We start from the raw sequence: 12,457 nt of genomic DNA, 5'->3' as shown, positions 1-12,457 counted from the left end.
AGCATTAAAATATTACTTTGATGAAAGTGAAAGTCACCCATACAAAGAGTACTTACAAGTCTTAAAGTATCTGATATTAAATATACTTAAGTATCAAAAGAAATGTAAATGACACGTATGCACTGTATACTGTGTGTCAGCTGATCATCAGATCTGATTTTCTGCATTTTCATGATTTTTGGAAACAGTTTTGTATTTGTTTTTTTAAGTTTGAATGCACTACTTTGGCTCTGATGTATGTAATCTGCAAATTAACAGTAACTGAAGTTATCAAATTAAATGTAGTGGGGTAAAAAGTATAATATTTACCTCCAAATTGTAGTGGATTTCAAGTATAAAGTGGCAGAAAAACGGAACTAATCGAGTAGAGTACAAGTATCTCAAAATTGCACTGAAGTATACCTACTTATTTATATTCCACCATTGTTTATTTGTCGTTATTATCGTATATATTATACTCAGCCAAGTTCAAATACCTATGACTTAAATTACATAAATTTACTTAATTACTTTCCATCACTGATTAAAACCTTGGAGTTGTTGTGATTGGCAGTTATATGATGCATTTATGAGTATAGAGCCAGAAATAACACCAGTGGCTTCAATTTAGGACATTTTCAGGTGGATGTTTGTGTCTCTGAGGAACCAGTTGAAGGGCCGAGTCTTCCTCCTGCTATCAAAGGATAAGTTCACCACAAAAATAAAAATTCAGTAGCTATCTACTCACCCATATGCTGATGAAAAGTTGGATAAAGAACAGCTGAAGAAGATGGGGATCAATTTTTGGGGATCTTGGTGTTTTATTTTTAAATTGTTTATTTTTACCAGTTTAGGCCCTGACAAATGAAACCAGTCTGCTGCCCCCATGTAATAGACACTGTCATTGATATATATTGACGCAGAGATTGTGGTAATTGTTGGAATAAGGATTTTTACGAGAGGGAAGATAAAATATGAATAAACAAGGTTTGAATCGTTATCTTTACATCCAGAGATGATCAGAAATGGCCAGAACAGAGAACATGGAGAAAGTTTAACACCAGAGTTCATTGACCGGGAGTGGGAACGTTACAGACCAACAAATGTGTGCATTTACTCTCAGCCTCATGAGAGAGAGGGAGAGAGAGAGGGAGAGGGAGAGGGAGAGGGATGGAGAGGGAGGGAGGGGGAGAGAGAGAGAGAGAGAGAGAGAGAGAGAGAGGCCCCAACAGTACCTGTTTGTAGAATAATCCTTGTGTGGTTAACACCTGTGTCTGCAGAGAGATCTAGCAGCTCTCTGTCTACCTTTGTTTCAGAAACACTGTTGTGATGTTGATGTTTTGCTCGATCCACTACAATCGCTCAGGAGGACAGGGTTTAATCGATAATGTGTCAACAGTCTATATCTTTTTTTTCTTTTATCTTTTCATCAGGTGATTTATCTGCAGGGATAAACCCATAGACCCGTGATCAGCTGTGAGTATTCACGGTGTATCCTGATCCTTTACTCAAGTACAAGCAGACACATCACAATGTAAAGATCAAATCAATAAAAGAATATACTCAAGTACAGTGGTATGATCAACCAAACATAAGTAATGAAAGTAAAAGTACTCGTTTCCAGAGTGCCCCCTTTCAGAGGGTTGTGTCACTGTGAGTGTTACATTATTTTATTGTTAACATTCATGAGGAGCTACTTTTTAAAACGTTATTCATTATATACAGTGATTAGGAAGTTAACTCAGTAAAAATACACAATATTTGTCAAGATGATATTTTCTTTAGTAAATCTTGATTGGAAATTGTTTGCTGTCAAATATATTTAGGCCCCTGAAGTAGAAGAAAGTAGTAGTCGATGTATGAAGTAGCAGAAAATGGAAGTAAAGTGCAAGTACCTCAAAAATAAGATGGTCTATTTGAATAAATCTACTTATCAGCTTCTCAGTACTGGTACTGTATAAAGTACTTTGCTGTATTCTACTCAAGTACTCAACACCTTTGAGATACTTCTACTTTACTTGAGTATTTCCATTTTCTGCTACATTATACTAACACTCTGCTACATTTTGGAAACAATTGTTGTATTTCTAGTCCATTACATTTATTTGATAACTATAGTGAGAGATTGTAGATTGCTGCATCAGAACCAAGCTATTACATTTAAAAAAAAAAAAAAGATTTATTTTTAATTTCAATCAGATAAGAAAAAAAGGAAACATTTGCAGAATTTAACTTTACTTTTTTATTTCGATACTTATTTCCAGAAAATTACTTTTGGTGCATAAGTACATTTAATATCAGATAAAATAAGATTTCCACAAAAGTACTTTTCATATGGGAGGCTTTCGCTCCAAAGTATTTTAACACTGCAAATAAATGATGATGTTTTATCACAGATTAAATCAAAATCAGTATAAAGATTCATTAATATTAGTTGCACATTAAAGCTACAAACACATCAATGGATCAATTATTAATATCATACAATAATGTTTGTTCTGAAATGTACCATTCTGCATAAGGAGTACTTTTACTTTCAGTACTTTAAGTATATTTTCATTCCATTACTTTTGCACTTTTGTTTTTACTTAAAAATAATTTTGACTACAGGACTTTTAAAAAAGTATGTTTGCTACTTTTACTTTAAGAGCTTCTTCCACCACCGGTTTTAATCGTTGTTTGTTCAACCTGAAGATCATGGGATACTACATGCATCTGTATGCAGATGCTTTGGACCTGAAGCTCTCCTCAGAATGATTGTATTTACTTAGATTTACGAGGAGGCTAAGGCAAACGAAAAGGTTTATAAATCAGTCTGACAACAGAAAGAGAAATCTTTCTCTGGGTATGCACGGTTAAAAAAAAATCTGAGATGTTCAGTTAAGATTTTTGGAAAAATTGTAAATCTTATGAATGTCTGTGAAAGCCTTGAACAGAAGAGGTTACAGCTGAGGGAGACACAGAGAGGAGTAGTTGAGGTAACAAACAGAGAGGAAGCACGGAGCAGTGAAGGTCAGTGGAGGAGGTGGAGGAGCGAGAAGGGAGAGGAGAGGAGTAGAGATCTGACTGTCAGGCCGGCAGACGGGCTGTATCCATCGATACAAATGATAGAGGACGAGAGACAGCAGGAGCCCAGTGCAGTGTAAGCGTCTGGTGCTGTCAGCAGCTTTAAATCACACTGGCACTCCACAACAAAAAAACACACAGCACCATTGTGCCGCCGCCCCTACAATAATGACCAATGTACTGTATGACTGTATCCTCTGGACTCTGCTTTCATTTTGTAAACACTCTGTTCTGTTCTGAGTGGAAATAATAATCTATTCATTTGAATAAATAACAATTGTATGCTCTCTATAAAGCTGTTGGATATTGTTTGTTTGTTATTTAATTCAAGAACAAGTGGGTAGTTAGGGGAGGGGTTTTGCTCTGACAATAGGTCGGCTATTAATCTCCAGGATGGTAGTTCAATTCCCAGCTCCTCCTGTCTATAAGTCTTTGAGCATGACACTGAACACTTCATTTCTAATCAAATGAAAGTCACTTTGGATTAAAGCGTTGTTGGATGAGCAGAAGTAGCCACCAGACGATCAAACCTAATCCTCAGTGTACGTATTGATCGTGGTGACAAAGGCTAATCTTCTTCCTTTCAAAATAAAATCATAATTCAAAATGTGCTGTTTACTGTCAGTGTAGGTGCTTCACAGTCAGTAATCAGAAAGACACAAACTGTTACAGATGTTCACATTTTCTCTTTCTGGGTAGTGTTTTTAAAATGTTTTTACTGTTTCAAAAAAAGTTATTTCAATTTATTTTAAAGGCGTTGTTCATTGAATTAGACTCAGGTTTATCAAGCATGTTGACACAATCGAGGAGTACAACTCAGTGTAACTGCACAGACAAAACAATCATACGGACAAATAAAGTTAATATTATTACGTGCAATTCAGATTAATAGAGGAATAAATTGTTCCATGTAACTGTAATATAATTTACATTTTCAGATATGAATTACTTTCCTGTGCTACTGTTTTTTTTGTAGGTAAGAATTTCCACATGTGGAAACAAAACACAGCACATGAAATCACTCAAAAATGTGAATAATAAGAAAATGTCCCCATAAGAAAGTTACATTTTCACATGTGGATTAGCATTTCCACATGAAAACAATGTGGGCACTGAAGTATGAAGCACTGCGAATGCATTAGTTACTCAAAAACTGCAGTTAAACACAGTTTTGAGTATTTCAAGCATTTCTTTTTCTGTTGCTTTACACTTTGACAGCACAACTGTACATTTTAGAAGAAAAAAATCACACTTATTACTCCTCCAGTCAGCTGTAGTTACCATATGATTTATGATGAGTTTATAAAACTACTTAACACTATATAAATTATTATTATTATTATTATTTGTAATGCAGCATTTCTAGATTGTGGTGTTTTTACTAGTGGTGTGGATTTCTTTTTCAGTTTTTATGCGTTTTTTAGGAACCTAACAATCAGCCATGGCAAGCAGTCTTAGCATTAAGAGACAGACCTGTCAGAGCAGAGAGGTGAGGACGGTGGAGAAAGCAACCTAAAATTACTGAAACAACAGAGGCTTTGGGCGTGCAGAGTACATGGGCCATGCCCAGTGATGCGGGGCGGGGTGTCTGTGTCTCTGTCTGGGGCTTGTGTCCACTGAGCCTCCCAGCTCTGAATGGAGGCCAGGATAGATGCTGGCTTTATTTTCATTGGACCGCCCCCACCAAACAGCATAAGAATCACAGTGTGTGTTACTAGATGCTTAAATGCCCAGGCCACCAAATTCATTCATGAGTTGTGCTTCCCACACAACCCCAACTTGGCACCGCTGCACCTTACTGTAAAAAAGAAGGAGGAAATATTATGAACTCTCACAAACATCAACGACAAGACAACCAATGGGCCTCCCCAATTGCTTATTTAAGATGTGACAAGACGTTGCACTGACTTAATTGTAAAAAGGGCCAAAACTAACATCTGTCTCTTAAAAGTCGATGGCACACCAATCAAATATTCTCCAATAAACAGACAAACGCAGATGTTTGGTGGTGCCTTGTCATATTTGACATGCTCAGTCCATATTTATCCAAGTTAGAAGTTTGTTCAGTCTGCCATGCTTTCAAACTGACAGCAGGCATCAAGCAGGTTTCATGTATCCATAGCAACACAGCTCACACATGCCCAGTATCAGTGGTAATCACGTTCATATTACCTATATGCGAAATTTTATTGAAATTGTAACATGGCCAAGCACAATATTCAAATCACAGAAGCTGCAGTTTATTGAGAAACGTAAACTGTGTGACGAAACAGCATGATGATGAATTATTATGAAAAACATGTCGGGTACAGACACCAACAAATGTCACGTCGTGATGATTTTTACAGTTTTTCCTGTGAAATTAGAATTATTATGCTAAAATGATCATTTCTACAAATATCCGTCAAGAAAATCAATATATGATTAATATTAACCATGTTGAGCCCATGACCTGATTAAGCTAGCCTAATTTGTACTCACCTGTTGCCAAAGTGACCATCAGTCGCTCCCCTGGAGAGATGCTGACCCTGTTTTTTATATTTTTTGAGTGGTGTCACCTTTTCCAACAGCCTTTAGTATCACGCTGAGAGAAGGTTACAAAACCAGATCGCTCTTCACTTTCCAGCTCACAACAAAAATGAATAATAACTCAAGAGCGTATAAGTATATATAAACATTTTGTTAAAAATATCCAGTCACCTTCACTTCCTGTTTTATTTTGTAACTTCTTGATTTCCAGTTTGTTCCATACTGGTTTACCTGATGGTCTTAGTTCTCGTAGCAGACTATCTTTTCCTCCTTTTTTGTTCCTAGTAGTCTCTAAGTGTATGACCACGACATGTTTGGACTTTGATTTCTGTCTGATCCACTGTAAGTTTGCTGCTTCAGACTGTTTTTGTATCCTGCCTTCTGCCTTCTACTCATCCGCCTTGTTTGCTCCACTGACTGCAACGCCTGCGTTTTGCTTCGAGACACCAAGTAAACATTTTTGGACCTCAATCCAGAATCCAAGTGCAATTCTTGCACGTAGAGTCGATGTTTGTGTGCGGGTATTCAGTTTTGTGGATTGCTGAAGGGCATGCCAAAAGCACAAAAGCATGACATTTCCCAGTTCATACTTGATGATTCACACATTAAGTCACAGGCCTATTCCTGTGCACCTCATAACAGGTTTACGGAGACTCTTCACCTCATAACACAATCTATAGTCCAGATATTTCAGCTGTCATCTGCTGAGGCAGATGCATCTTTTCCTCTCTTGCATTTGTTTTGTAAATATTTATAGTAAAATCACAGCATTTGGTGACAGACTGTCATCTGTCAGGACACCTCGCGTACGTTCCAGGTAAATGTCACCTGGAAGCCCACACAGTCAGGAATGTATAGTCTTATACATAACCTTTCAGTGTTTGTTTTGGTCTTCTTGCTGAATGAGGGCGAAGGCTCGAGGACGTGTTCTTTATGTACGACATCCAGCTGACTCACATCAAATGCCTTCGTAGATAAAGATCTGATCTCTGACTGTCTCATCTGTTAAATCTAGAGACTACATCAACTGTTTTAGCGGTATGAATTTACACTGTGAGATATTATAGCATAGTGTTTCCTTCATATGCTGTGGATTGATGTTATACAGTTAAACAGCTCTGTAAATGGCTCCACATGTGAAACACCCCTTCAACATAATCATGCAATCTGGGTTACAGCTTTAATGTTAAAAAGCCATGTCATTATAAAATGGTTGTTTATTAATTCATTATTGCATCGACAGGCGAGCATACAGTGAGCACAATGAATTAATCAAAGCAGTAACCTTAGATCTGCATGTCTGACTGATGAGTGAAAGGGAAATGTGAGAGCAGCTTCTGGAAATACTGTATTTAATAATGGAGGAGAGCATCTAAGATGGCACGGACTCACATTGAAGTCAACAGAAACAAAGTTTGCCAGGAGGCACAAAGTGTGTTTGTAATAAGTGTCTGAGAATATATCTGTGTGAATGATGTCATTGTTTGTCTTGTAGGAGAACGTCCTGTTGATCAGATACAGTATACATTTCCTCAATTTCACATATTTGCAAACAATAGTGGAATGTAGCTAAATTTGGTTATTCAAGTACTGTACATAAGTACATATTCTAGATATTTGTACTTTATTTGAGACTTAATGCTACTTTCTACTTTTACTCCACTACATTTCAGGGCTGCCCAAAGTGAGGCACATGGGCCACATGTTTCTAGCAGAGAATGTGTATGTATTAATGTGTATTTATGTATGTGTGTATGTATATGTACAGTATATGTATGCGTATATATGTATATATGTATGTGTGTTTGTCTATATATGTATGTGTGTATATGTATATTTATGTTTGTGTGTATGTGTATATGTATATATGTATGTGTGCATGTGTATATGTGTATATGCATGTGTATATATGTTTAAATAAAGGATATGAATTGCTCTTTAAATATGTATGGATCCCTGATTATTAATTTTTTTTTTTTTTACAATTTTATTACAACTTGGTGGTTAAAGGCTCAGAGTACGTCCTAACTTAGTGGCAAGCCAGCATTTTTAATAACACCAGCAATCAGTGAGGTTTCTTTTATCAAGCGTACCAACAATATAAGTTTCCTGCCTTAAGTTGTGATATATCAAGAAAAAGACCTTTAGTTATAGCACCCCCATCAGGTGGATCAGTGTATTTGTTAAATACTGAAACAGTGAGAAGGTTTCATGTACACAGATAAGGGTGCAATAACATCAATAATATCAAACTGTTAATTTATTTACATGAAGTTAAGATAGACTTAAAGACAGTTCTTCCTGTCTCTGAATCTTGCAGCAATGGTATATGAGCAGGTAAGAAACTTACAGCAGGACATAAACAACATCAGCTCTTCCAGCTTGACGCTTAATCTGCTAGATGGCCTTTAACCTCACACAAAGTATTCACACTTTTTTAAAGACGCAGGCCTCCCACCTGAGGGAGCCTCTCTTCAGAGTACAAGTGTGTATAAAAGAAAATTCACTGAGTTCTCAAACAAAGAGTCTCATTATGAATACAAGCTAGGTAATAAAAAGGAAGAAAGAAAGAAAGAAAGAAAGAAAGAAAGAAAGAAAGAAAGAAAGAAAAAATCCAGGTAGACACCAACTTGACTATATGAATAAATGCATTGTAATCAGATACCTGCCTGTGGTGACATTGCGTCTGGAGTGTTTTTTGGTCCCCTCGTTAAAATGAGCATCATCTCAGTCCCACACGGAGCCTTTATGTACTGGTGCACATACGTATACCTGCAGTGCATTCAATGGGGCCTTCCAGCTTGATATTGTGCCTACATTACAAAGCGCTAGTCACCTCAGCATGGCTCCAGGAACATGACAGATACTTCACTCTATGACAGCAGACTGCACAGTCTGCAGTAGGATACCTCTGGGAGGAAGTGAAGCAGCACGACTGTGAGACCAGACAATCTGCACAGACTGCGCGATGCTGTTGAATTAGCATGGACAAACAGTACATCCCAGAGGAACCTGGAGTAATCTATGTAACTTTTTAACCTTAAAATAACCACATTTCTACGTAATGTTGCTTTAATGCAGAATTTAGGCTCTTCTTGTCATGGTTTTGGGTTTTAGTTTGGATTTTTCCTGTTTTATTTTGTAGAATTCATTCTCGTATGTTTTATTTTGACATCCCACTTCCTGTCTTTGTCTTTTTTCCCGGCCTTTTTCTGTGTAGACCTGTTTCGATTAGTCATCAGCCTTTGTGTATTTCAAGTTCATATCGCTCATTTCTTTTCCACAAGGCTACAGAGCTTGTAGAAATGTGCAGAATAAAAGTGTCTCTTTTGCTTAAAAACATTATTATGTGAATGTATTAATTTTAAAAATGTTTGTCAGGTCCAAAATGATTGTTTTGTTTATCTCTGGCAGTTTCCAACTAGCTTTGTCAGCCAGTAGTGTCACGCTGTTGGTATCATGTGGTATCCGTGTTTCATCAGCGAGCCCACAGTCGTGGTGGTTGCCAGTTTGTGGGGAAAAAAAACGTAAGAACGGTTTGAGTTCTACAGAATGTGCCCTGGATACTGGTCTTTAGTTTTTTGGATTTGCTCCAGCCTGTTTTGTCAGTTTTGTTGCCCTTTGTTGTTTTTCTTTTTTTTTTTCACCATAGCTTCTTATTATAAAAGCTCGCCTTTTGTTTTTCCACCTGCTTGCTTTGGTGTTTTTGCATTTGGGTCCTTTTTGCTCCAAAGCACAACACATCTGACTACAACACAGCAAAATCAGTGTCTCCCACTTGGTGCAAACAACTATGTAAATAGAGAAATAAGGCAGTGTTCTTCACTGGAAAAATACCTTCTGTGATTGTTGGTCAACCAGTAAGCAGGATAAGAAGTAATTTAAAGGTATATTATGAAATACTTCTACTAAAATCCACCAGGACATAAACAACAGGTCATTAAGCTCTTTCCAAAATATCTCTGTGCTGGAAAATGTTCTCTTCTTTTTGCTGTACTGTTTCAAAGTGATAATTGTATTTGCCAACCAGGAGCTGCCATGGAAACAGCCCTCACTGTGAGCTCTTACTGAAGACACTACAACAATGTGAATCATGTTTTATATTATATCAATGCCAAACCATGTCAGGTTTCAGGGGAATTATCATTTCAGCTCAGACGACTGCCTGAGCAGGCTTTCAAAATAATATGACGGCGTTAATGCGAGACTGTTTTTTAGCATCTAAAGCGTCTGTCAGTGGACTCAGAGTGCTGACATTTCATTTTGTGGCTGAGTTATCTCCCTAGTCTGGCCCCTGAAATATACCCAAGCTGTAGGCAAAAAAAAATGCCTGCCTCTAAGCGAGGACGACCTTGAGAGGAAAGCCAAAACCCTCAGCCAGTCATTGCCAAGCTCATTTTATCCCTGATGAAAAGAGGTTTCTGAATCTTTCAACCAGCAAAGGACTGATAGAGGATTTCTGCAGTTTCACAGAGTTTCAAACTTGGGTAATAAGAGGAAGTTAGGCTTCATTGTACGACACACACGCACTTTCAACACATTTCAATGATGCTGATAAACTGCTGCCAGCAGCTGGGACACTCTGGACGCTGTGTCTTGATGTCCTGATGTAGACAAGAGTTCTCTGTGTGTGTTACGCTTTATGTGAATGTGCTGACGGCTGGTCACTCTGAGTGAAATCTTTGTGTTGCACAGATATGACTGGTTTGTTCCCAGTCCCGCTGCTGAGAGATCCATTTAGGGCACAGGAAGTTATATTGATCCAAATCCAGACACCAGTGCCAACTGACATAACTCCCTGCTGCCCATTGGTATCTAAAAAATGCATTATAGTCCCCACATCCACCGAACGAGGCCGAACACTGGTTCTACTTCACCACTGTTTTAAGAATCTTAAAACTGGGTCAATACTACAACTGTAATACGCAAGGCTGATAGCCTCAGGGATATCAGTGCTGATGTTATCCTCTAACTAATAGTGTGATGGCGGCGAAAGGAGGGAGATTTTCTGAGGTACTGATAAATTACCCAACCTCACAGCCCAGTTGCTGGGATATAATGTTAGTAGTAACTGCAAACCACAGACACGTCTCAGAGGCTACATATTGACGTTTGTACAAAATGTGTCGTAGCACGCTCACGCCACATGTTTATCACCTGACCTTCCCATTAGTAGATGAAAAGAGGATGGTAGTGGAGTTACAGGTGACTACTGGATATTCTGACAAGGGCTTGTTGCGACCAAAACCGCTATTTTACTCCCGACCATGGTGTTTTTCTAACCTTACCCAAGTGGTTTTTGTGTCTAAACCTAACCAGAGCTTAACCACAGTGTTGTGACAAGAGAGAAATATACAATTGAACCATAACAGACCTAAAGTTGCAACAAAACAAAACGTAAAGCTTTAAACTCATTTGTGATTTTGCAGAAACGTACTTGGCCAACATTTACAGTATTCTGCCGTATGGGTTGACCCTCAATGCCCACATATAAGGATGTGGAAGTAAATTGTTAAATAAATAAATTAAATAGCTTAAATTAATATTTTCTTAGGTACAAAGTCACAGAAGACAATCTGTCTAAAGTTTTCCCCTGAAGTTGCACTCAAAGTTATGCTTTCCATACAGTTCATGTCCTTGAGCGACTCGGTCTGTTGGTCCAGTGTAGGCAGGCGAGGATTAAGACAGTTTATTGTTTACTATGCATTAGAAATGCATTATGGATTTCATAAACTGTAGCGTATGCCCACCTGAGGCAAAAAGATAACATGTTGTGAGCAAAGATGATTTTTATATTTTAATACATATTTCAATAAATTGCAATCGTGTTGTCAGAACATCTCCTATGTCCTTTTACTCACCTCAGTCCATTGGTCGGTACATTTTACCCTGATGGTGGAACCAGAGCAAAGGTCAGAGAATAAGAGAATAAGGACCATAAATACGAAGTGGCTGTCTGGCCAGTCTTAAGTCTTAAGTGCTGGATAAAATGTGCTAATTGACCAGTTGACATTTCCATCCTTGACACGGGTCCATCACAAAGAGTACACACATTTTTAAAATGAAGGCAGATGGGGATACATTAGGAAGAGCTGATCTGAAACAACAAAAAATAAAATGATCTGCTTCATACCTCAAGATGGCAAAGTGCCCTGTGTGTAAGACCGCAGCTGCAACATATGCATGCACAGTATATTTCACCACAAAGAAGCATTTTAAACAGAAGAGTAAAATTTGAGGCTATGGATTCATTCATTCATTCATCCATTCATCCATTCATTCATTCAGTAATTCATTAATTCATTCATACAGTAGCAGCATGTCCAGTTCTAGCAGATGTCCACAAGGTGGCAATACATACAAATCATATCCAGTGGTAAAGGGGAAGGTTTAAGTATTCAGTTACTTCAGAGAGAAAGATACTGTCTTTAAGATGATCCATGTTTCTCTCATTCTTTTACAAACTCACTCTGAACATGAACTTCAGAGAAATGTTCACAGAGTTTCCTCCAGAGATGATCTCAGTTTAGACAAAACCCCAGGATCTACAGGGATGTGAGAAAAACTACAAACTGCCGTTCACTTGTTCTCAAAAGCAGCTGTCAAATCAAATGTTTAGCAAGACTGCATTCATGAGAAGAAACCCATTTCAATAAAATAGTTAAATGTTCTTTGATTCAACTCAGTCTTGATTTCTTAGGCTCTATAGTCATGTGATGGACCAGCTGTGGCTGGATAGTAACTTTCATTTACTATTACACAGTGGGTGCACAATGTTTTTATATATTCACTATAAATACTTTATTTTCCTTATTGGTGGAGATGAGATGAGACTGTGGAGATGGACGTCATGAGACATTTAAAATATTTATTTGAAAGAACG

This window comes from Pagrus pagrus (assembly GCF_965226575.1).
Source record: "Pagrus pagrus genome assembly, chromosome: 9".
Classification (NCBI taxonomy): Eukaryota; Metazoa; Chordata; class Actinopteri; order Spariformes; family Sparidae; genus Pagrus; species Pagrus pagrus.
Note: the sequence above shows the minus strand (reverse complement) of the source record.